Source organism: Excalfactoria chinensis, chromosome 7, assembly GCF_039878825.1.
Source record: "Excalfactoria chinensis isolate bCotChi1 chromosome 7, bCotChi1.hap2, whole genome shotgun sequence".
NCBI classification, from domain to species: domain Eukaryota; kingdom Metazoa; phylum Chordata; class Aves; order Galliformes; family Phasianidae; genus Excalfactoria; species Excalfactoria chinensis.
The window spans coordinates 1,920,279-1,947,265 of NC_092831.1; the positions used below are offsets into that span (position 1 = coordinate 1,920,279).

General features: G+C 40.3%; 1 protein-coding gene across 8 annotated transcripts in view; it reads right to left on the minus strand.

Moving 5' to 3' along the window:
- MBD5 (methyl-CpG binding domain protein 5) overlaps positions 1–26,987 on the minus strand; it is a 119,660-nt gene that overhangs the window by 67,872 nt on the left and 24,801 nt on the right. For 7 of the 8 annotated variants that reach the window (XM_072341926.1, XM_072341923.1, XM_072341924.1 and 4 more), the window contains exon 2: positions 7,690–7,787. The gene's annotated coding sequence lies outside the window, so the exon portion shown is untranslated. Of the gene's footprint in view, positions 1–7,689; positions 7,788–8,235; positions 8,260–26,987 lie in introns of those variants that run through there. The other variant, XM_072341921.1, reaches the window with a different exon arrangement.

A 26,987-nucleotide genomic window follows, 5' to 3' on the forward strand; every position in this document is an offset into this window, starting at 1 on the left:
GGATCACAACCATTGTAATAAATACTAACTTTATCAAGGCATGTGCATAAATTTCTGCTGATGTAATGGTTAAAGTCAGTTTATTAAGACTTCTACACTGTCAGTGGTATTTTAACTATTAGAATGTTATTGAAGTAGAGTGATCTCCTGATTAATCTTCCATACTGGTAAAATAATGTGTCAGTATCACCTCAGTTAATGCTGAATTCATCACGCTTCCCAGCTAGCAGCAGATAAACTCCTGCAAGTTAACAGAAACATCAGGCAAAGTTTTCTTCCTTTCTCCAGCAGTGAAATTTCACATCACATACACGGTACTCAAAAACTTCAGCAAGATCTCCTGAATACTTGGGCTTTAAAAGTCCATAAAGAGGCCAAACACTGACATGCAATTAATGACCAAGTGCTTTCTCTCCATCCTAAAAAAACTATGTCTGTTATTTGGAGTTGTTCCTACATTACAGAGCTTTCATTTGGGCAGGACGTACCAGAAGATGTTCTGTTCTGGGAGACATCACATTTTCCCATCTACAGAATCAAGAAGCCACCAACTTTGACTAATGCCAGCATCTACCCACTGAATTTCCTTTCAGACTATGTAACATTTCTTCTTCAAGAGATGCATATACAACAACATCTGAAGCATATGTGTCTTGGGTATTTATTTAATTCCCTACTGTCAGAATACATATAAACTGGAAGTTACTACGGGAGACCTTCATTCAGCACAATGAGCATCTTCCAGCCAGAACACCTACAACTCGGATTATTCCAGGCTGTCATTATGCTTGCTGTCAGCTGTTCATTTGCTACACAATCTACGCTATAAAAAAAAAATCACTTTCTGCCACTCAAACTATAAAAGTATGGTTGAAATAAAAGTAAAGCATACAGGAAAAAACAAAACCAACATACCTGAATCGGTGTCTGCATAATAAACTGTACAAAACTTCTAAGCAAGAATTTGTAGTGTATGCAAAAAACAAATTATCTAAGTGAGGTCAAATTCCATACATTATAATATACGATATTAGTTTTTTCTCTTCTGCCTTTTATTGAAGGCACACCCATAGCCAAGTTTCCTTCTCAATTTCCTGTTCCTTTTTTTCACAACAGCAATTAAATGAGAACCATTATGTATCTACCCTCTCATAAACTATTTTCAAATCATACATAAGATCCAACAATGAATATTTATGTGTCAATTGCATAAAAATAACAGCATTTTGTTCCCTAAACAACAGGCATCTGAAACACATTACAGCTACCTTGGTGAATTCATGGCAGGATTCACATCCTGGATAGTTTTACTTCCTGCATAAAGAATTAAGATGGATGAAGTTGGTCAAAAAGGTTGTTGTTTTTTCAAATGCTACCCTTCAAATGGAAAGTTCAGTTTACCTGTTCTTCTCTGCTCAAGCATTTTTTTTAGTCTGAATGGCATCTATTGACCTTCATACGCTGATGATGAAAAACAAATGGAAACTTAATGAATCCTCCCAAGTGATGCAATCTCAGTTTGGGAGACTAAAAGTTAAAGCAAACTGTGGCTATTAGTGAACCAGCTTGGTGAAAATCTTATCTTACTGATATCTCTTTAACTGCATCCTGAAAACTAAGCTAAAAAATCCTGCTTTGAATGACAATTCCGAAGCATCGCCACAGGTTTTCAGAGGAAGAGCATCTCACTTCTTTAGAGATCTTGGATGAGTTAAAATCTAAAAGCATCACTAGTTTTAATTTAAAAGCCCATCAGTGATCAGGGATTCTTCAAGGAGAAGGGACAAAAGATGTTTGTGAGACTCACTCAGATCAGGAGAAATCAGTCTGGGTAGATGCCACCCTTTAGCAGAAATATGCTGAAAGAAGCCAGTTAAGAGTCTGAAAAATGAAGACACCTTGTTTCAAGACAAAAGAGCAAAAGCAAGAATTAATTTCAAAGCTCTTCTTCCTCACGGCAGGAAAGCAGCTGCAGCTCCAGCTATACTACCTGAATCACAGAAGCTGGAGGTATGAAGCCAGGTAAGACTTAGGAAAACATTAGTGACCCAAAATGAACATGCCAATCCCAAACCAGGGCTGCACACAAAGCGCACCTGGAAGTGCTAGGAATTCATTGCTTCCCACTGTGCCCTTCACAGAACCAAAGTACTGTACAATGACTGCAGGAGCTGGGCAAACTCCCGAGTGTTCTCCTGCACTGAAAGGGATGCAGGAGGTAGGAACCACCCTGTCAGGCCTCTGCTGCAGGGATACCTGCGCCTGGAACATGCAGGCACGGATCAGGATCCAGCTGGCAGATGAAGAACCATAGCAGAGAAATGCCTCTTTGCTTCTACGCTTTTCTTAATCGCTTCTATAGATTTTCACAAGCCCTCAAGCCTACAAAGGATGTGAGTTTATAGTACGGGGAAAATGAAACAAAATGGAATAGCAAAATGGAGAGGAAAAACACCCACAAAAACAGAACCAAGTCTAAAATCAAACCTCTACAACCTTTCAGGCCAAATTCCCATCAAGAAAAACAGTGGTTTCCTAGGTTTCCACTAACAGCTGAATTTGAGATTTGTTACCCTCGAGTTTCTTTTTCAGCACACTGTTGTTTCAGACTGAATCATGAAAGCAAAGTCAAAATTCTGAATATGGTTTGTTGTTACAGCAGAAATGAATAATTCTGTTTATCTTAGATACTATGCTCCAAATGCATTGCTCCTTTAAAGCTTGTGTAAAATTTACCCCCCCAAAATGGCAGCATATCTATCAGCTGTTACTTTAAACACACAGCTCTTGCAGGACAAACAAAGATGAAGTGACTTATAGCTTCCCAACACTACAGGAAAATATCAGGATTATCATTTGCAAAACTATCCAACATCATGGAATCCATGTGCATGAACATCTAGTGTTGATACAAAAAAGTATATGATAAATGAGTTCAAACAGTTGTTCTATAAGCTGCTGAGAGAGTTACCTCAGTATCACACATTTTCTGCATTACTGACTGATTTTACATTGAGATTACAATTAAAACATTGAGTTTGGTTCATTTACGAACAAAAACATGCCTGAAGATATTTACATGTGTTGGGTTGTGCACTAGTCCAGCACTAGAAAACAGAAAGCCTTTGCAGTGAGGAATATTTGTTTACTGTATGTTCCAATGAAACACCAGCCTGTATTTGATATGGTGAAAAGAAAAGGGGATCACTGAAAGGAAACTCACTGCTCTGGTGAAACGTGAAACAATTGGCAGAGGAGGTAAAAAATATGCTACTAAAGCAGAGAATGGCTTATTAAATCCATTATATTTAAAACATAGACCAAAGTTTGGCTCCAAAATGTACCTAAAAGTAGTGATATTATAGAGTAATATTATAGAAATATATATTTTTCAAAAATTTAGTAGAATTAACTTTCAAATTTAGCATATTTTTTTTTCCCCCTTTCTTAAACTGAAGATAGCTTAACTGCTTTGCATCCTGCATTACAGAAAATAAGTTGCACAAAAAAATACCATCTCATAGTAAAAGATGAGGGAGATGCAGAGAACTGTCTGCTCCCAGAAGAACACAGGGGTTGTGAGTGATGAATGGGCTCAGTTTTAAGGAAAACTCTGGAAAAGCTGTCCCTCAAATCTGGACTGCAAGCTGCTCCAGAGAGAAAAATGATGCAGCATAGCACTGCTCCTTTTCTGTCTTAGAATAATTGCAGTCAAAACATTAGTAATGACACAGTTCTAAGAAAAACTATTTAGGGAAGGACTGTGTATGCAATGCCAAGTCATATGTTACATACTTCAGCATAATTAAACAGACTTGTAAATACTGAAGGTTGGATGGTGAGGCCTGGTTTTGTACCGAGATGTATCACAAGTCTCAGAATTATGCAGCCCAGAAAGTTCTGAAAGCCTACATTACATGGCATGCAGCTGGAGATGGCACACGGGACTAAACACATCTATCATTTTATTGCACAATATGAAATTCTATCAAGCTACTCGAATGTTCCACGTACTGTTTAAAAGGATAAAACTCAAGGAACAGATGCAAGCTTCACTCATACTTCTGATGCTTGTATAACCATTGTTATATATTATATACTATTTTATTAATGTTGTATTTCTCTGATACATTTTTGCTCCCTTGTATGTGATTAACAAGAAAAAAACCTGAGGACTTGTAAAGTGTAATTCTGTTTTCTTTCACATGTTGAAATAAATAGCACAAATCAATAAGTGCCATCTCAGTTTCTGGATGAGAAAATCCAGTGTTCATGCTAACACCATGACATGTGCACTAAAAACGCTCATAAATTCCAGACTGTCTTCTACAACACAATTTAAGCTGTTTGAAACATGCAGTTCTTGAAATGTACAATTTCAATGCATAAATGCACTCCAGAAAGGATGCTGTTTGGCAGAAGGTTGCCTGCTGCCCCAGGGTTGCATAAAGCTTTCCAGAACAGCACCAGGGGCAGAAGATACACCGCTGTCAGTGTTCACCTGCGTGGATGTGCCATGGGGAAACAGGGGTGAAAAGCTGGAGCTAGAATGGTATTGTAATCTGGGAAAGTATATGAAACTAGCAAAGAATGTTACTGTGCAAGAATGGATAATGAACCTGGGAAAGAATCAAGCTGACATCAGAAATTGCTTGAATGAGAAGGAAAGAAAGTTAGAGACAAAGCAGACCTATGTGATGGAGAGATGGGACAAGAGGTGTGTGGGAAGCTGGGGTATGATAAAAATGGCTCAACAGGTAGCTAGATACCAAGAAAAATGGAAAAAGAGGAAAAGGAAAAGCAAGATGCCTAGACCCACAAACCTTCCACTTCCTACACTTCTTATGAAGAGCCACTGCTCTTGCTGTCGTCTTGATGAAAGAATCTTCTTGCAGCAAGTACCCCGGGGTTCTGCAGCTCTTGAGAAACCCCAGCAGCCCTGCAAAGGGCTGGCAAGGAGAGCTCACCGAAAATGTTTCTGCAGAAGGTTTGGGAGTTACAGACAGGGTCCCTTTTGTCATAAAGACAGTGAGAAAACCTGATGCTAAAAAGTACATTAAGGAACAAAGGCAAATTCCTAATTCTATCTTCATAGGAAGGTTTGAAAACTATACAGCACGGAAGTTCTGGAACCACACACAGAACAATTAAAAATAACCGATAGATGCATATTGATTAAATGACACCTATGTAATGCAAGGATTTCCTTCTAGAGGGAAAATAGCATGTTATCATATAATTAAAGGCTGCATGATAATGTGCAAGGTACAAGAGGGTGAACCAAGGTCACTAAGGTTTTCAGGTATTAAGACTGCAAGCACAGTAATGCGTATTAAATACGGAGAGCCCCTACATTTAAAAATAGATCACATGGAAAAGAAATAATGTGTCCGTGTACCTACACCGCTGTGATCAGTCTAGTAATGGCAGGCAAAACAAGAGCAAAACCAGATCTGAGGTATTTTAAATAAGTGCTAAATGGTTTTTTTGTTCCTGGTTTTCTGCATTTTGCAGCTTTCTGAGCTCTATCCACTGGTATGTATTAAAGCTTCTGGGAAATAGGCAGTAAAACATTAACCTTGCAGACATACTTCCCCATCCCAGCTTTCCACACACAAGAAACATTTCTTCTTAACCCAAATGCTAACTTTGATAATTACTCCCCAGTCTTCCTTTACCAAGTGCCATAGTTTCCCAGTTTAGAACAACTGAAATGTATTCAGAGGTGATCCTTGAAGGAAACAGCAGCAACAAACCCCCAAAATTTAACCTCAGCAACACATAGGTGTAAGTAATAGCTCTCAGTCAGTCCTTTTATACGAGAAGGGTCTTCCATTCAGGGGAAAAAAAGACATAAAAAAGAAAGAACTGCCTTCATTTCTTTCTTAATTTGAGCTTTCTTCGAACAAACAGCTACTGTTTGTGCCATTTGTTTTCCTGTTTTAGGTCATGTAATTCAGTTACGCATGCCACACTTTTTAACTCTTTCCCATCTGCTGTTCTCTTAGTGCTTCATCTAGAATTCTGCTGGGAAAACCTAAAATGACACAAAATCCAATGGAACCAGAGCTGCCTGAGCCCAGATACATCTGCCAGTGTCTGCTGCATATGGAGCTGAGTCACACGCTGTTTCAGTGCCCTTGCAGTTAAATACAGGCTGAAAATCCCACAGTAGATAAAGGAAAAAGAAGGGGGAGGTTACATACAAAACCTCTGACTTATGCAAAATGACACTCAACAGGAAGTTAAACAGCAATTCATTACAAACACTACAGAAATGAGGTACTTAATATGGAAGCAACACGTACCCTGACCCTGTGTGTCGCAGCCCTGATCCTTTGTCAGGCCAAGTTGGAACTAACTACAGAGTTCCAAGAATTTTCTATTCATACTGCTTGAAAAATCAGTAATAGAGATCTGCAGAACAAGCTCTTTCCCAGCTGATCCTGGCTGCTCAGACATGCATAAAGGGAGAAAATTAGCTCTGAATGCTGAACAAACTTTGTAACAAGTGGCTCAGTTTTCACTGTACTGCATCAGGTGGTGGTGTGCTGCAGGTGAAAAGAGTATCAATAACATCATGGCATCCTAACAAGACAAGTTTTATTCTTCAAATAAATAGCCAGTGAGAGCTATTCAAAGTCCAGATTTTGTGAACTAAGAAGCTTATTAATCTCCATCCTCCTATTCAAGAGCATTTTACACACTTCATTTTGAAAAGCCTAAGATGAAGTTGCTCTATTCATAAGTTCAAAAATGAAGCCGTACCCTCATTTTGGACTTGCCTATTTAAACAAAAAAAGGCAAATATGTAAATTTCAAGTGAATTAAAGTACCCCATTAGGAGTTCAATTATATTCTGAAATTACATCTTAATTGGTTTGCTCATAGATGAGCTGTACAGCTAACCAAAAATCTACTACCATATAATCATCCCTAAATTTCAGATATTGCCACACGTTAAATTAACAGCAGATAATGACTGGGAAAATTAGCTCTATTGCCACAACAGAAATACTCTCTCCATGTTACTTCAAGTGTTTATATAGTTAGTTTCATAACAAACAGAATAAAAACAATACGGATAGAACTCTCTTGTGCATTTAACATTTATATCGGTCACCAGAAGTCCACACACTCAGAACGAATAGCACATACATCAGACTCATGTATCTAATAACTAATTAAAAAGAAGTTACATCTCTAATATCCCACAGAAAACCTCCTTAGATGAGCCACTGTTTTACTGTGTGCCACTGTTTTAAAATTCTGCTGTTTTGAGAAGTAATCCCCATGCTGAAATACTCCTCAGCCTTCAATACAGAGGGTACCCCTGGCCATGATCAGTATCACACGCAGATATTGCCAGTGGTCTGTGGTACAAAACAAAGCTTCTTGCTGAAGAATAATAAATAACATCACATTGAAAACATATTGAAGGGAGAAAAAAAATGAGCTGAGGATTCCTATTTTTGTAACTGAACAGAGGAAAAGACCACACCTTTCATACAGCTTATTTTTAACATGAGAATAAATAAGCTAAAAAGGAAAAAACTTAAAGCTTTAGGAAGCAGAGCCAGACTCCTGTACTCCAGCTGCTCTTTAATTATGGTTGGTACATTATTTTTGAGGACAAAAGGTATCAAGCATTACTTATGTGCAAATACGCAATACGGATATTTTACTTACCACTGCTGTCTGAAGGAAATAAACTTCAAAGATCTTGTCTGTAAATGACGTATCCTTCAGTATTTATACCTCCAATGATCACCATCGTCAGTAAGGATCTGAAGAAAAACACCACAACAAAGTACACCCAGGTTAGCTGCAACAAGGCTTGGGGTTTTTATATCTTGTGCTCTTTTGTTGGGGGTAAAATTGTGCACTGCATGCAAGGCATGAGTTTATTAGGTGCTGCTAAAACCAAATAGCCCCATAGCCAGCACATGGGAAGGCATTTATTTAGCTGAGTAGTACCACAATTCATCCACATCAATATATTTAAGATGCAATGCATCAAATTTAGGAAATCCACTGTTATCACACGAAAACAACAGTAATCATCCCAGGGGTTAAAGATTACACAAAAATACCAAAATAAACTGCAAATTAACATTGAAGCATGTTATTTTACATGCAACAACAAAGCAAGCGGGAAAAGGTAAGCCACCTCCCTAAACTAGGGTAAGCAAAAACACAGATAGCTTTAAGACAACCCCCTTAATGATGCAGGACCTGCTTGCTGTTATACACAGCATTAGGCCACGCTGGTATCCTCGTAACCTAACATATGCCACATTACTTCTTTCAGTCCACATTTAGCAACAGATGTCATTAACTAGGAGGCTAATCAAGTCAGAAAGCTTTCATCTTGTAAATAATGTTACCCTCCCCTCAGCTGGTTCCATTTGGGTTAGCCTTTCTCAGGTTACGGTGGAATCCAACGTGGAGCAGAGGCAAAATTGCACTAGCTCCAGCCAGGGCTGACCAGAGCAGCAGTAAAACTCAAGCTAGCACATGCCACTCATTCATACTCATGTTTTCAGCATTATTTATCCGTTTAGTCTTTCATCTATTAGCAAGCTGGGAAGATTTATGTGTCAGCAGCCAGGACACATGGAAGGCTGATAAGAGCACCAGGTCCCCCAGCACACCAGGGGCCTTCCATAGCTGCTTAAAGCCACCTCTAATAGCAAAAACATGAAGTTACTGCTGTTCGCCTCTATGAATGGCTATACGCTTTATATGAATTGTCCACGTTTGGTTCTTCTGTAGTAAACCCAACCCCTCAGCTTCCACTGGCTCAGAAAACAACACTCAAACCGACTTCTCCCTCCAAACAAGTCACTGAAAACTTACACTCTCTAACGCCTCCAAGATTTTAACATCCTCATAGATAAATAACTTTAGGAGCAGCCTCTGAAATCAAATCATGCAGGCTACCAGGGTTACACTAGCTCTTTTTTTCTAATGAAAAATGTGAAGAATAAATTGGATGTACGCTGCGCCCTGACGCTTGCCAAACTTGGAGTTGATGGGTTGGAATGGAGGAGAAATTCCAGATAGAAAATGACCCTCTTAGAGTATTAAAAGACTGCTGTGCAGGAACTGAAAGCACACTGCCACTGCTTTCCTGCTGCAGCTCAGGATAGGGCTGAGGGGCAGGAGAGGAACAGAACAGTGCTTCCAACTGCCCGAGGCTGCTGGTGCACCCCAAGGCAAGCAGCAGCTGGTGAAGGAGGCAGGAAGGCACCACAGCCAGGTTGTCAACCGCTCTGCCCTGATGCACCTTTTTACACTACTGCAGGCAAAGAGAACACTGAACCTCATGGAATTCCACTGACTTCTACCTCAACTGGTCTACGAGTCATGCAGACATGATACACACTTTCTCTGTTAGATCTGCCTGGCTTTGGCTGTCCTTTACTCCTTGGATATGCCAAACCAATCCAGCTAGAGGACTACAGCTGTATGGAAGCCAAATCAGCATCCATCAACAGATCTGTTTAATAAGTTCTGCACGGCAGATGCTTATCAGTCGTTGCAAGGCAACAAACAAACCTTCCAAGAGGCAGGTCTTGAAATGTAAGTTGCACTCAGACCTGAAGTAAAACACTTTTTCTTACACAGAGAAAATGAAACATGGAGCAACAACTGCAGGGAAATAAAAGCAACATTTCTTTGCGCCATTTTAAGCTGTTATTTTTCAAAGTGGTTCACAGTCTGTGATTTGTTTTCCCTAAAAGGGACTTTGCACACATAATATGCTGTTGAGGCTTACTATCAGTTGTCCATTCAACTCAGCCTTCCATTTTCTTACACTGAATCCCATCCAAACTTCCCCAAATTTTTTGATGCCACTTAACAGCTATTTCTTTTGCCTAACTCATTCTCACTTGCTCTTCTGTATTAGTAGGTTATACTTTTTTTCCCTAAATGTTGGCACAACCAAAATCCACACACTTACACTTCACCCCCATTATGGATGTTCTTTTCAAACCGATTTCATCGTATTTATCTCACGCACAGCTGCAGTAATTGTAAGGATATCATTAGTTTTGGTCTCGGAACCTCACAGACTTTTGGAGTTAAAACTAACAAAGTTACACGGCGTTAGAAATAAACGGACAGCCACCAAGAAGTCTCCATGCAGGCATTTTCCATCTGAAGGATCTCTGTATTTTTCTCCTTACATATTCTAGCACCGTGCTTTGAATGTTGTTCCTCTAAATATCCTAGAGTATGAAGAGTTGGTTCTACAAGATTCTGCACACTAGTCTGGTGCCAGCCCACAAAGCATATGTCTCTGCTCAAATGGAAGAATCTGTTGTGATTTGATTTGATTTTCTTTCTTTTTTTTTTTAGTTTCTTTCTGGAGTGAAGACAAAGCATCTTACATAGATCCAATTCAACATTTACTTACTCTTCTGAGAAACAAAACTTTCCAAACCTCCAAATACACTTTGATAATTTATTCCCAAGCAGCAACTTCAAAGAAGCTAAACCATCTGAACACATCACAATACAAACAAAGTCAATGCCCATAAATCACTGGGGAAAAATAATACACTGGTTTTAGACATTATTTTCTCTGTTTGGGGGTGCTATTAAGTCAGAATTATTTTTAACCTAAGCATTTTATTGCACAGCTATGTAAAAACATCAATATGTTTTCCTAATGTTGTTAGCTTTCCGTTTGTTCCAAGTGGGAACAGTTCCTGCACTCTATTTCTGTATTATATGGGATATTTTCTGCTATAAACATTATTGACACAGCTTTAAGTGCTGTCCACACATTTAACAAAGTAACAAACTGAAAATTACGGAGTGGACCCCCTCAGGCCCCTCTATGGGATTTCATAGGAAAGTCTCTGGTCCCAACCAGGTGCAATTGCACTCATCTTCCAGTCCCAGTTGCATCCATGCCACACTGGGAGTTTGCTTTTCATTACGGTGTCACAAATGCAAACAACAGACACAAAAACCTCAGGAATTAAATATTTGCATTTGTTTCAGCAATTGAGCTTCTTGAAAGAGCCCAATTTTGCACAGGCATAAATCAAAAGTAACTTTGATGAAGTTACACGTCTTCCTTTAAGTTACAGGGGTGAAAACCATGCTCAGGCTTCATAGGGATGCTTGGGTATTAAAAGAAACCCATTAGTTAGAACAGGTGCAAAATTTCAGCCCATTTGCTTTTAGATAAGGGAACACACACACGAGGCAATGCCACAGAAACACTACAAAGGCTTGCAGTCTCCATCAGTCATCTGCCTCTGGGAGGTATGTTTCTGCAGCCTTACAAAGCTTATTCTACGCTAAGCTAAATGTACACAGAAAACATTAGAAAACAGTACGCATAATAACATCCCCACATACAGCTACACAAAGGTAAAGCCTTTTCTAAACGTCTTTTTTTAAGTGCCAAATGTAAGAACTAGTAGACTTGAAAGGCGCTGAGCAGATCTTTGTTTTCCAGCTCTTCGTCTTCACGCCCACAAACACCCACCCCCACACACCCCACATCTCAGGGAAGGCAGCGGGATGAGAGGAAAGCAACAGCAACAAGCACTGCACAGAATGAGCACAGATCCCTCCTCCTCTTGGTTTAGGATCTATGAGATGACTGACTTCAGTTGCAAAGGCACACCACTGGAAACGAATTTGGAGGAAAACAATCACATTTCCTTTTTGTTTTACTGTGCAGAGAAAGCAGCTCCAATATTTAACAGTTATAAGGAAAAAAGATAAATAAACCAGCAGTCAAACCGGAGACCGGCAAGCAAGAACTAATGTGATCACTTAACAGACAGCTCTGCTCCAGTACCACTCTAAGAACGAATTCAATCCTGTTTTTAACTGTTATTTACCATTTTATGGACAACAATATAACACATCTTTCTCACTAGCATTAGAGAAAACAGATGCCATTGTAAGTTTAAAAGCTTCCTTAATTCACTCATCAGCACGTGGCAGGTCAGCCTACATGGCCCTTGAGAAGCCTCCAGCATTACCTACAGCTCTGTATCTTCTGTATTGAGTTACACTGAGACTCCATTCTTAATACAGTCAAAGTTTCAGTGCTATTCAAAGTTCTGAGAAGCAAAACAGTATTTCTAGAAGACTCATCTAACTACATTTAACAAGTCCCATTTCTCTTCCAGACAGCATCTGTATTCTTTCCTTTAGAGGTTCCTTACAGATACCTATATAGCAGCTGATCTCTACTTGAATCTCAACAGTATAACCTCTACAATTAGTAAACTTCTCCATGGGGAGTAACTTCCTAATGTGCAGCCATCCCTGGAGAACCATAAGGCTTTCAGCTGTACATTGTAGGAAACCATAACCATACTTGAACCTACACATGGCATAGGACAAACTAAAGAGAAAACACCAAAAAACACCAAAACACAAAGGATCTTATTAACCCAACCCCAAGGTGCTTTTCTCACCTCTGTCCTGACAAGCATTATATTCTGGTATATCACCTTTCAGTAACATAGGAGCATGATATCTAGACTTCTCTTTCTTAAGTCTCACATATTTGAAACTACCTTAATAGTAAAGCACCTACAGCTGGAGAGCTTTATGTCCTGATCTTATACCTCATTCAAGAGAGCAGGAGGAAGCTCCAGAGTCAATTCATACCTACATATATATATATATACACACATATATAAAGTGAGCCTTCAGTGTAATACTATGTATTTACACAGGATTCTAAAGGGATGACAAATGCTGAGTAACATGACCTAATGAAGATAGAACTGAGAGATTAAAGAGTCGGAGACCATTTGGTATCTGGTGGTGGTGTGAAGGAAGACTGGATCTGAAGGACTTTAAAAAAAACACACAGCTTAAGAAAGCTCAAATCTACTGCAATACAGGGACAGTGCATCGGAGCTTAAGTATACGTGAATGGAAATATTTTAAAAAGCAGAAATTGAATGTATGGACACGAATCCAGCAGCCAGATGTTTTCAAGGCAAAGCTTAAAGTGAAAGTAACGAGATCTATTCACATCTCACCCAGGCACGTTTCTGCAGACTGACACATTAAATTAACCGCCAAGTGGTCGGCCATACAACCTCACTGAAGGTCAAGCATTGGCAAATTTCAATCATCTCTCAAAACACCATTTTTGATCATCATAAGTTTTCCATATACAAATGAGAATCCTTCCCATCCATGTCGCCACTCATCCAAACACCCAGCACACCTGACAGTGGAATTCACTTCCCAAGTCACGACAAGATGGCAAAGCTATTCACTTACTAACCAAAAACTGCAGCAGTGATTGAGAGCCCTCCTCAAATGGTTGGTACAGGTGGAAACAAAATATAAAGCTGCAGATACTGTCAACTGTAATCTTGTTGGTAGAACACTGGGAAGATGGCTCAAGTTCTGTTGCAAATGTGAAAAGACATAAATCAAGAAAAAAGAATGAAGGGATTAGGAATATTTCCTACTTGTTATTTTTGGATTGAAGAAAGAAAAATAGTTTTTCTAACTGTGGAAGCATGCCTCTGCTTTACCGTGCAACGTTCTTTCTCTTCTGTTTAGATGGATCCACAAATACTTGCCTCCAATTTGTGGCAGCTGATATCTCCCTAACAGCATTTTATAGCCTCAGGGCAGTCTCTGTCTATAGGAAATCTGTAGAGAACTGATGTTATAATAATAACTTTTCTAAACATAGAAGTCAAGTCTGAAGGAACTGCAGTACAGAACTGTAGATAGAACAGCTTTAGGTTTTGTGTGGATATTTCCTATCAGTACTCACAGAGGTGTCACAGGTTGGACTGAAGTTCTCTTTGTGGTCTGCGTTGAAAAAAAGCCATGTACTGACAGACACAATTATAAAACAATTAGCATTCTTGAGCTTTTGGGCACTGAATGGCAGAAATCGGAATTCAAACTGCGAAGAGGACACCACACGGAATGTGAAACACTGACATCTCTCCAGGCTTTCTTTGCAAACAGAAAACATGGCACAGTGCTGAGCCTCAACTGTTTGAGAGACCCAGCTCCAAAATTCAACTGGAAACATTTAGGGGAGGCAGAAAACGCTAGAAATGGTAAGAACGTATGAATCTGTGATGATTACACAGCAAAAGAGAAACAAATCCATCGCTCTTCTGATGCGCCTCTTGTTTATTTTGTCTTTAGAGAACTGAAAAGGCAATCAAGTGCAACAGAAAAATTGTATTAATTGGCTGATATTACAAGGGTTGAACAGAAGTTCAATGGTATCTTTCCATTCATTTAGCTGCGGCAAAATTAGGGTAAAGTTTTGTACCACATTTTGGATACCAACAGGCGAAGTCATAGAATCACAGAATGGCCTGAGTTGGAAAGGACTACAACGCTCATCCAGTCCCAATCCCCTGCTGTGTGCAGGTCACCAACCAGCAGCCCAGGCTGCCCAGAGCCACATCCAGCCTGGCCTTGAATGCCTGCAGGGATGGGGCATCCACAGCCTCCTTGGGCAACCTGTTCCAGTGCATCACCACCCTCTGGGTGAAAAACTTCCTCCTAAGATCCAACCTCAACCTCCTCTGTCTCACTTTAAATCCACTCCCCCTTGTCCTATCACTATTTACCCTTGTAAACAGTCCTGCCCCCTCTTGTTACTAGCACTGCTGTTCTGTGCTCCTCAGCACTACTCTTGTTCTCCCGGTCACTGTAATTGACTTAACATACATTATATGTAAAAATAAAACACTAAGTTTATATACACTGCAGTAAGCCTTGGTGAAATTGAAATATTCCTGTCTCAGGAACTCATGTACAAAATGAACTTCCAGATTTATCAGAACTAAAGTAGTTGGGTTGACACCACATGGGAGCTTCCATGGATCTGTAAGTGTCTTATTTATTCAAAGGAACCAGAAGGAAGGGCCGGGAACTCTGTTTCTATGAAATCTTAGAATCACAGTTAGCAGGTTATTAAGATTTTTTTCCCTCCCTGCATTTCAGCTTCAATATTCAATAGCTGTAAGTGCATAGAATTTCTCAGAGCAGAAAGTATTTTTGTCTAATTTTAACACCTGCAGCTTTACAAAGGGTTTCTCTTTTGATGGAACTCCCAGAAAGAAATTAAATCGCAACTGTCCCCAAATCCCATAAGGTTTAACAGACGCATATTGCTATCTATTAGCACCGTACGTTCACCAAACTGAATGCTATTACGATTACCTATAAGAATTAACATGCTTTTTAATGCATGTATACAAATACATAAGCCTGACCCCACTTTGCCAGGCCTAGACCCAGTACTCTCCTTCCCCCAGTGCCTGGAAAACAGCATGGACAGAAGGGCCGCCCACCTCTGAAGTGAATGCACTCCCAGCTGCTGCCAGGGATACCGAAGAGGAGGCACTGCAGGTTCTGACAATGGCAAAAAACAAACGTGAGAGGTAAGGAAGAGCAGATGAAAGCTGGGGACATGCCCTAAATACCAAAATGTCTCAATTGTCTGCGTGCTGCTTTGAAGGAGACCCCTGGAACACAGGAAAAATTTCTCTGAAGACAAAGAATAGCTATCAAAAGCATGAATTAAACAGGAAATGACAGAAGAAAACAATTCACTAATTGGTCAGGTAAGCCAGTGTATGCTTTGCTTTTGCTTCTAGTGATGCTAGAAAAGAAGTGGAGACAGCAATCTTTTCATCCCGCTGTATGCCTTAAAGATCCATATAATTAACACACACATAAATATACATATAAACATTTTACATACATATACATACAATCTAGACATACACACATCCATAACGCTGAACATCCATAGCACGTTTAAGCTCAAAGAATGGACTCTACCTTTTGCTTTTTCCTCTGCTAACATAAGAAAGATCTGCAGCCCTCCCATTAGTGTGGTGCTTTTAAAAGAAGACTGTATGCAAGTAACCCATTCTGATTGATTGCTATCAGGAACATGATGATCATTTTCCAAAACTTCATTTCTTCCTTTTGCCAAACTTAGATCAGCTGCTATTTAGCCGATGATTTAGGAGCATTCACAAAAGGCATCAGTAGCAATTTAGTCACGTGGGCCTAATTTAATAAAAAATACCTTGTAAGATGATTGCATTACGAACAGAAAGGAATTCAGCTTCCTTTTCAGCTACGAATGCAGCGTGTGCAGATCATTCCCATGGAACCTGCAGACCACTCTAAGAAACTCCTCAGATGTAATAATGCAGGTTGGTTTTATTTAAATACCAGATTTCTGTTGTGCTCGCATTCTTTCTTTGCTCAAATCAAGAAAAATCATCTGATATCCTCCTATTCCAGGGCTGGGTTTGTTTGAAATAAAGACTTTCTAGACATGTTTTGTTGTTTGTTTCTTATTCAAAAGAAGGAAATAATATTTCTGGATGGAATTTATGATTTTCTGTTACCTCGTTTTCCCTCCAATATATTTGGCTGCCAGATTAACAACATTGTTTCTGTGTGTCAAATCTACAGCACCATTTAATCAGCTTAGTTCGATTGCAATTTTGCAATATTAACAAAGTGGACTTGGGCAAGAGGCATGGAATAACCGCTTCTGGAAGGCTCTTTCTTCAGTAGAAAAAAGACCATCTACTACTAAAAGATTTGGCTACAGAAGGTAACTTCTGAACAGACTGAAAAGAGATGCCTCTAATGCAGCTTTAAACATTCTGGATTCAGCATGCTGTTTCTTGTACTATTTCTGCTTATCAATTTGGTCTCTGCCATGATCCTTTCCATCTTATCACTGCTATAAAGACAGTCTCTCCCAGAGACAGCCTGATTCCACCAAGGGTCTGAGGAGCCCCCTGATAGCGGCCCCAGCATCACATGACACACACACAATTAAGTCAGAAACAGATCAGAGCAGCGCTCCCTTCCTGCTTGGCTGAAATGAGGTTTGGAAAGTTTTGTAAAGAAAACAACCTTGTTAATTTTCTAAGACATCTCCTGGGAAAACCATCATCATCACAGGAGGAATGACCACGTGACAGCTTCCTTAGTGCCCAGATGTATCATAGAATGGCCTGGGTTGAAAAGGACTACAATGCTCATCCAGTTCCAACCCCCTGCTGTGTGCAGGTCACCAACCAGAAGCCCAGGCTGCCCAGAGCCACATCCAGCCTGGCCTTGAATGCCTGCAGGGATGGGGCATCCACAGCCTCCTTGGTGAATGTATCAAGTGTGCTGTTTGTCTCCTCTCACCCACCAGCAGAAGCAGCACTCGCAGCAGACACTCAGTTGTGGAAGGAATTGCTAAGACAGGTTACTCTCCAGGAAAGGGCAAGATGAAGTGCCTGCATCGCACGAAGACCCTCATGAGGCAGCAGAGGTTTTTGAGCCCAAGGAAAAGTTGTGTTTGAACTCTTAGCAAGATTTAGTGATTTTTGTTATGCAGGAGAAAGGATCGCATAACATCTCCAAGTACAGAGAAAACACCAAAGAGGTTTGGAGCTCAGGCTGCCTCCGGCTGCAGCCAGACTGGTAGCAAAGAGCTGTCAGATTAGCAAGGTTCAGCTGGAATACTGCACCGAGAAGTGAAAGAAGGGAAAGCAGCAAAGGATTTGGTTATCTTAGTGATAATAAGGTGATATTGATAGAGCTAATGATGGCACACAAATTTACAAAACGCTTTCAGCTTCATCTGGAACACGCAGGAGTTTCTTCACACAGACCACATTTAAAAAACCAAAAAGCTTTCTCTGCACCATTTCATCAGCCCACAGATGCAACACCACCAATACCAGCAACTTCATTCTGCAAGAATCCCATGGCGCTGGAGATAAAGTTAAAGATGTTTTAGACATCAAAAGCTACTGTCAGCTAAGTGAAGAATATCTGTGTTAAAATATGGTATTGTAAAGAATTATCACTTATTTAACCCACTTCAAAGTTTAACTTCAGGAGTTTGGTTTGTTTCTTTAACTCCTGTTAGCAGTTAGCCAACCACAAACATCCTCCTTGCTCTTTTACAATGATTCTAATCTCCAATCAGATACAACAAGTTACTGCCGGAACTGCCAGCTGGGTCCAACTAGTGATAAATAAAGGGGCACCAACAACACCCAGCCAAAAATGCAACCGAAACTCCCAAACAAGCTTTATTTCTTCCAATCTTCCTTCTTTCTTCTCCACTCACTGCAGCCCAAACACAGTTTTTCACTCTCTCTTTTCTGCAACTTATGTAAAAACTAAATCCTGAACCTCCAGCTCCTTGCTTGCACTGCGGCATTGGGACTTTGTGCCCCGAGAGCTGGGTGAGAGAGGTTGTGCCTTTGGCTTGGTGAAGCTGCACAAGATTCAGGCATCATCACAACAGCTCTAAGGATGCAGAGATTCACATTCACGCCTCAAAAGATTTAATACGTTCTTTTATATACCCATATGAGATTATTTTACATAGGGTGGTTAAGCTGAAGGAAAGAAACAGGGAAAAAAGAAAAAGGAATAAAGGGCCTTTGTCCTAAAACAGTTTTTTTCTCTGCTTTCTTTGGAAGAGCCATCTAAAAAACCACTACTGTTGCAGAATGCTCTTTCATGACATTTAGCCTTAATCTTCTCTTTCTTCATTTCACTGCTTTATTTCTAGCTATAAGCCCCTGCGCTCCCCTGAATATTTCCTTTTTATCTTTAGTTATTTACAATTTCAGATACACGTAGGCTGTTAAGTCTGGCCTTGCCCATTCTCTTTCCTTAGACTTTCTGTAACACCATTTCCTTACAAGAACAGATGAAGGAGAGCTGTGCAGAAGGCCTGGTTCTGCTGTAAGCCATGCAGCCAGGGACTGCCCCTTCAGGACATCAACCTGCAACCCACTGAAAACTTTCCTGTTTGTTTCCACACACACTATGATGTCTGAGGCTTTGGTACTAAAAGGCTGCAGAAAATACCTGGATGTTTAATCTGATTCTAGCAACGTCTGCAGAGATAATAAATGCATACATGAAAATCTTTGAGATCACAAATAATGCCAAACAACAACAGAAATCTCAGCCCCAAAACAGCAAAACAAAACCCTGTTCACAGAAATTCATAGCATTTTTTGCTGTAGAAAATAAATACATGAAAATATAGTTTTGTAAGAAACCAGCTGAGATACAGATCTGTAAGTTCATGGATAATCCTGGCCATCTGATCACATTTATTATGGCTATAAAACCAACATTTTTGATCAAGGAAAGTTAATTAGCACAGAGTAGATGTTGGGAAGGACCTGTGAAGGCTGCAGCCCAGCTTTTCCCAGCCAGGTCCAGTAGGAGAGGATGCTCAGCAGTGGTCAGCCAAGTCTCACACACCTCTAGGACGCATTTTAGACGGCCTCCAGTGACCCATTGGCACCAGTCATTTTCATTTCCTTGCACACAGCTAGAACATTTCTTTCCCACCCAGTGCCACCGCCTCTCCCTGTGCAGCAGCAGCACAAGTTTGCCTGTCTTCTTCATACCTTCCAACCAGGTGGAAATGTACTTTTAGAATTCCCTGTCCCTGAATGACGACCAACTCTACGCTTCAACTGAATACCAGCAAACCCACACATCTCTCCCCTATTCATCTTACAGATAGAAAATGGGCCCCACTTACTGCTGAAATGAAGCTGGAACACACAGAAAGACTGTACATGAGGTGAACAGAGAAAGTTTAATAAATCTCCTGAAATCCAACCAACAGCTCCATTTAGGTATTTCAGCTGCTCCTTTCACTGCTCAGTACAACTACACCTTAGCATGCAAATAATTCTCAGCTGCTACTGCCAGCTCAGCAGGGGAAGATTTAAATCTGGATTTTCTTACTTCATAACTTCTCATTTCTTGGTTGTCAAGGCCTGAGATATTCTGAGTTCTGTATACTGTAAGAGCAAAAAATACTGCCAACCAACTTCCCTCTATCCCCTCCCCATCCAAAAAAAAAGGCCATAGTTTTTAAAATGATGTCCTTTTTAAGCAGTTGAGGTTACAGTGTCCTTAACAATACCTTGAATTCTTACATACTCCTAAAGATACTGCAGGGCACCGAGCTCAGCTGGCCTCCAGCCCTCCCAGGGCAGCTGGGCACCAGCTGAGGTTTGGGCACCAGGGCGCTCTTCAAACCTCTCCCTGTTTGAAGGAGTTTGCATAGACACACACGCAGACACCTCTGGTGAACCATTACTCAAGATTCAGCCCATTTTCTGTTGAGGCAGCATTTCCACAGTCCCTTAGTCTTCTTGCACATTTGGTCTTTCTCTGGTAATGCTTCCCAATCGTGTTTGTCAGGTCTACCTTTTTGCTAGTGTCAAAATCATTAATAGAAATACTTCTAATAAGATTTAAGGCTGTCCTTGAGAAACCTTTGTTAATGTCATGGTACCTGACAGTTCCCCTTCCAGCCACACTAACAGTGACTCTTTAAAGAGCCTTACTGAGATGGGTGACTCCTGTATCTTCTAACTGTTCTATAGTTTAACTAGAGATTCTAATATAGAGTTGTACCACAGTGTTACCCTGAAATATTTTATAAGAATGGTACTGTTCTCAGTTGAATGGGAATTCCCCATGGAGAATAACACAGTCTAAAATAACTCCGAGATGTAAATCTGTCATTCTTTCCCCCTGGGTGCTTCCACATGATTCCTTCTAACATTACAAGCACACACCAAACCTACTTGAGCTTCCCGGAATGCCTCCTCCCAGCTTCTTTCCCAACACTTCCCATTCACTTTATCCTGGATTACTCAAGAATATCAACTCACTTTCCCAGAGAATCTCACCAGAGTAGTGCATGGTGAGGACAGATCATTTTTAAGGCCCCTTCCAACCCAAGCCTTTCTAAGATCCTACACTGGAGGAGGCAAGATGAACTGGAGGACTGGTGCACAGGTCCAACCCTTGAACCTGCCTCCCTTGGGAAGGTATTTCTGACATGCTCCGCTGTATGCTAGAAACATCTATCCTTACTTTCCTTAAATCATGCAGATGTCCCCATGCTCTTAAAGACAATATGCTGAGTGATCAGAGCCCAGAATACTGCCATAAGATGCTGTGAAGGACAGAAGTATAACTGCCTTCAAAGAGGAAATAGTGGCTAAGGACTACAGATCCATTAGTAACTACGGAAGACAAATGATCTAAGTTCCAGCCTCGTTTATAGATGCCCTTTACTCTCATGGCATTATAACTGAGGTTCTGATGATTGATGAGGAATATCTCCCTCTGATTTCTGCTTCTCATCCTTTATTTCTGCATTTTACATCAATAACAACCTTATAAACTAAAAATATTATGACTACCTCCTATTAGTTTGGTAACAGTTCCTCACATTAGGAGCCCCTTGGCCTCATGCACTTTCACTTCCTCTGCTCAATATCTTCTTTCATCCTCCCCACACTTAATCAGTTGTGCTACAGGTGGGAGCACTGAAGCATGCTCAATCGCTACTCTCGCATGTTAATGGAGTACACACATCATTTGTTTTCCCCCACAAAACTGTTAGTGATCTTGCATCAAACAGACAGTTGGTTCTCACACACACCAAAAAAGTATAAATAAATAATTGCAAAAGAATAAAGAAACAGGACAAAGCCTGTTGGAGCAGCAAGAGAACTGCAGGATGCTCTCAGCCTGCTGCAAGAGATGAAGCCTGAATGGATGGTACCCACAGTTCAAGTTAGCATGTCTGCCTGCAAAGCCCTAGCCATATTTGCTTCGCACGTGTATTTTAATCTCTCAGTCAGAGTGTTTGGCAAATATGCTTAGAAGAATAAAGCTCTTTCATTGGCAATTTCAATATTGCTTGGTTATAGGTTTGAACATTTGCTGGCAGGAATTCTGCAAAGCTAAGATGACTTGATAGATGAGAAGAAGCAAGGCTTGACCCCAGCCACATGAAGAGAAAAGAAAAATCCATTAAAATATTAAAATGAAAAAATGGTGATGTTTGAGGAAGAGGGGCCTGAGTTTTTCATTTTATTTTAATAGCCAGAAATTTCATTCATGGATTCTCCCCAATTCCCTGATCAAGCAGGTCAAATGTTGAGACACCAAGCTCAACAACATCACAGCATGTTAAAGGTTCTGCACCATCACAGAATTTATGGCCACAGCCCATTATCAGCCTTCCCACAGGACTGGCTAAATCCCTGAGAAATAATGTGATTTAGAATATATAGTTGTAAAATAGTACAATTACATGCATAAAGCATACAACAACTCAAAGCAAGTAAAATATTCGCATGTCAAAATAACCCCTGTTGAAACCCCATGTAGTTACTACTTCACTGGTTGAAATACGTTTCATTCATCTTGAATTGGTGATCAACTCTGTGTAGGTGGTTTGATTACCAGCAGGTAAACTCCTAATGGAATGAAAACAACAACCAACAAAACAAACAAGCCAAAACCACAGAGAAAATGTGGACACATGGTTTAGTTTCCAAAGGTACTATGTGTAAGTTCATTAATGCTTTCAGGATCCCTCATTTAAGGTTACCTGATAACAAGGTCAAAAAACCTCACAGAAATACTACATTTGGAAAGGGAAGCTCCATTTAAATAACTGTTTAAAATTACCTTAATATTTACTATTTACATCAAACGCAGGTACAAGCAAAAAGTGGAGCCAACAAAACAAAAAGGGCAAAGGATTTATTACAACGTTTAGGATAATGACGTGACTAACAATTGCAAAGCATCAATATTTTGAGTAACAACACAGAGTTGTTCAGATATGTAAATACGCACCTTGTAAATGTGTGCTTGAACTTGTAAATAAGCAGATTAAATAATGGAAATGAAAAGCAAATTACTATTAATTATTAAGAAAATTCATATTAGCGGGTACAGCAAGGAGTAATTAAAAATATATCTGAGGTGTTGAAGAAATTGGAAGGTGAATATTGTTGAAAGGTTTTGAGCGTAGGATGTTGGTACATGAGGAAAGAAGTAGTTACAGTAGGCAACGATGCAGTTATCTAGGAGTGATACTGAATTGTGAGTGTAGAAACACAGATGACTTGCAAGTTTAGTTACACTGAATACTTTTTATATTTATAAAAGCCTCAGATACCTTCAGAATGGCGTTTTCAAGGAGTTATAATTCCAGAACTAACAAAGAAGTTTCATAAAAGTCTGTAAAAACACGCATGGCAGGAGAGAAGATATCAGGAAAAAAATAAACATTCCCTGAACCAAAACCACATGGCAGACATTCACCAACTGCTAAAAAGCTGCTGAAACACCAGGAATAGAAGTGCTCACTGGAAGAGCCTCTGAAGAACCTTCCAAAACACGGGATCTAGGGATGAGCCCCTATGAGAAGCCACACAAAGAACTATAAAAACTATCTCCAACAATCAATAATATAAAAACAATCTTGAAAACCAACCGGTCTCAACTGTACAATACCTAGGAAGGATTCAAAACTAGATTGACTACCGGGAGGCCTTTCTTCAGCATGGGTTTGAAGCACAAAGCCCACCACTGCAATATACAATCTGGTACAACTACTATGAGCTCCTCACTGTTGGTTGATGGAGAATGTAGATGATGTGACTCCTTGTACTTTAAATACAACCACCTGCACTTTGCAGAAGTTAAAATAGACTAATCTGTATCAGTAAGTTCACATCCCAATCCAGAAGTTCCATAATAGAGAGAAGTACCTTATTTCTATGTTTATAATTGGAATTTAATCCAAAAATGCTTTGGCTGTACAAGAAATCCTGTCTTCAGTCAATGAAAAATTCAATGAATTAATAAGCAGCTTTCTTCTAAGTGGATATTCAAAATTTGATAATCAATCTGTGCCTTTCTGGATGTATTTCCAGCCTGCAGAAAACAACGTTCCTTTCAAAAGCTACTTCAGAAAACTAGGGCAAATTTCTGGATAGTACCCCAAATATACTCTCTTCTGCATCGACACAACCATAAGAATATTTAACTTTCAAACACTGACAAATACGTGAGTTTTTATTACAGTTTCTCAGGTTTCTTCCCCCTCCAAGTTATAAAATTAAGGGTCCAAGAACTTGTTGAAGGTGTTGGGAAGTTTAAAATACATTTGTTTTGATGAAAGTCCTTACAGGTCAAATTTGCATACAACTACTTTCACTTGTTCACTATGGAATGGAGGAGAGGGTTTTTTATTTGAGGTTGTGGGCAAAGAAACTCTTCCTATGACCAAATTTATGTTCCTCAAATGTGTTCCATTATATTGCTGATATTCTCTGAAATTGCCTCTTTTCAAATGTTATCATATGTGAGAAATTAAGTGCATAGTTCTGAGAAACATGAAAGAAACTGATTCATATTTTTAAAAATGGAAATGACGTTTACGCAGATGCATCACACACCATTTATTCTGACATTAAACCGCAATTAAAATCATTCAATTCTGTGAAGCAGAACAACCTTCTGATAAAATTCAAAGACCCAAATTGGAATTTATCCAGAAATGATTCCACCTTTCTGGGACTATCATGACCGCAGCATAATACCATGGGTCAGATCCAGGCCTCTTCCCAGTGCCCCCTCCCCTCAACTGACACACAGTCCTGTGCAAGGCATTGGAAGAGCAGCAGCAGTTCTGCCTTGTACGTGGCCTTCTGATTTAATTACAGATTCTTCTTTTATCACTGAAAGTTTTAATTACTTTTACCAGCAAGTTAAGTGGGAGAAGCGAAGTGTATCTGCAGGCTAAATCTCTCCTGGCCTGCTGAGTGGTGACTGGGCTTGCTTCCCCAAGCTGGGATGGACACTTGTTGTACAAAGGTATATTTTAACAGGTCTGATGAAATCATCATCAAGTTCTGGAAAATGCCCTGTTTTCATTTGTTCAAGCACATAAAGTGAAACCAGAAGGAACTGCGCTGCCTTCAGATGGCACAGGATAAGATGAAGGCACTGATGATGGACTTTTCTGCTATCTCTGCATTGATAATGGGCATCGTGGCTGCCAGAGCTATATAAAGTCACCTTTCCAACAGAGATCCTGTTTGACAAGTGGAGGCAGAACTGCAGCAACATGCACCGCCAAGGCTTGTGTCTACAGCTGATGGCTGTGTCAGTGCATGTACTGCTGCCTAATTCAACTTTTACTGGGGTAGACATGACTATGACAAGGATAATTCATCTGAAGACCACTGTAATCTATTTTGATTTTGTATATGTATATTTCTACATACACATATGTATCTATTTATTACCTTCTACCCTATTGGTTGGGTATTTAGTTAAAAGAAGAAACTCATTTTCTGTTTTGACCCTTGCAGATGATAGTTTCATGTCATGTAGGTCCCTTCCAAACAAAGAAAACAGACTGGATTCCACAGTAATCCATGGGACTCCTCCTGTACCCACTGCCTGAACCAAGACAATGACTGCTTCTAAAGCTGACTTACACATGTATCGTCCACTTCAAGAGACAAATACACCCTCAATACCGAGAGCTGTTCAGTTCTGAGGCTATCCAACAGAAACAGGATCATATTTCAGATTCCTTAAGTTCCCATATCACTTCCATACCTGTTCAAGTAAAACTGCATGAAAACTCAACGTTATCAAAACAGAAGGCTAGTGTTGAATGAAGCCACAATAAAAGCTGTTTAGACTGTATACTCTAGCTAGTAAAATCATTATATATTTGTACCCGTAATTCCTTGCTTTCATAAAGCTAAAAAAGATCTGTTTTCTGTATTTAACATCACTGAATATAAGCTCATAAAAGTTTGTTATTCTTTTTAACCCAGCAGTATTCCCCAAAATTACAGCACAGTGAGATAACAAAGACATTCGAGACAAAGTGCAGAGTGCTGTGCTCAGGAAACAAGCTTGGGAACTGGAAGAGCACAGTTTGTGCGCAGTGGTTGTGACAAATCCTCCTCATCTTCAAGACCCTCAGAGCACACAGGAACAGCCAGCAGAAACACCACCCACACCAGCAATAGGACAAGGGGAATGGCCCCGGGTTGAGCTATGGGAGGTTCAGGTTAGGTTTGGGAGCAATTGCTTCTTTGAAAGAGCCACCAAGCACGGGGACAGGCTGCCCATGGAGGTGTTCCAGAGTGGTGGGGATGTGGCACTGACGGATATGGGCAGTGGGCACAGTGGGGTGGGCAAGGGTTGGACTTGAAGATCCTAGAGGTCTTCTCCAGCCTTAATGATTCCATGATTCTGACACGAAGACCATGGAAAGGCAACAGAGAAGCCACAGGACACAGATGCATGTGGCCAGGCACTTGCACCCACCTTTCAGCTCTGCACCATGCTACACAAACACAGTGCTCTTTGTTGCGTGTGACAATAGTTTTGGTAGAAAAAGTCTACTGTTTTGTATGTGGACAGCAGATATCCCAAGTGGTGTGCAAGAGCTAAATCTTCTTAAATGTATTACTAAAATATGCTTCCGTGGACGTTTACTGCTATATCCTCAAACAGCAAAACACACAGGCAGCTCTGTCACTTTTAGAGGTCGCTCATGTTTTCAATAATGTCACTTTACACGGGTTTTAGTGGAAGCCCGACTCAGCGCTTAATCCTTAACTTCTAATCATCTGCTCGATAAGATGTATACAAAACATCTATATAAACCATATGGTCCTGTGAAAACGTGGAGCTGAACCGCATGAAATGCAAGCCCTCGCCTTTTCTGCACACATCTGTTGCTGTGGCTTCTGACGGGAGCGCACCAAACAGGCTCCCACTCAGGCAGGACATACGGCAGGAAGTGTTTTGCACATGCTGTGCTAGGCTGCAATTAGCAGCCCCAGCAGCCACCTGTCACAGGCTGCAGGCACACAGCTCTGGGGGACGGGGGGGACACAACAAGGCTCTATAGATGGGAAGCAAACTCTGTTTCCTTTGCTATCAGCAATGAAATATCTCCTTCCTTCTCCTGCTCCTCCAGCATATCGCCTTTGCCACATTAAATACATGGCAGGAGCTGCTGCATGTTAAAATTTGTGCAGCTGAGTATTTGTAGAATTACCCACAGCATCGTGTCTGCAGGATAAACC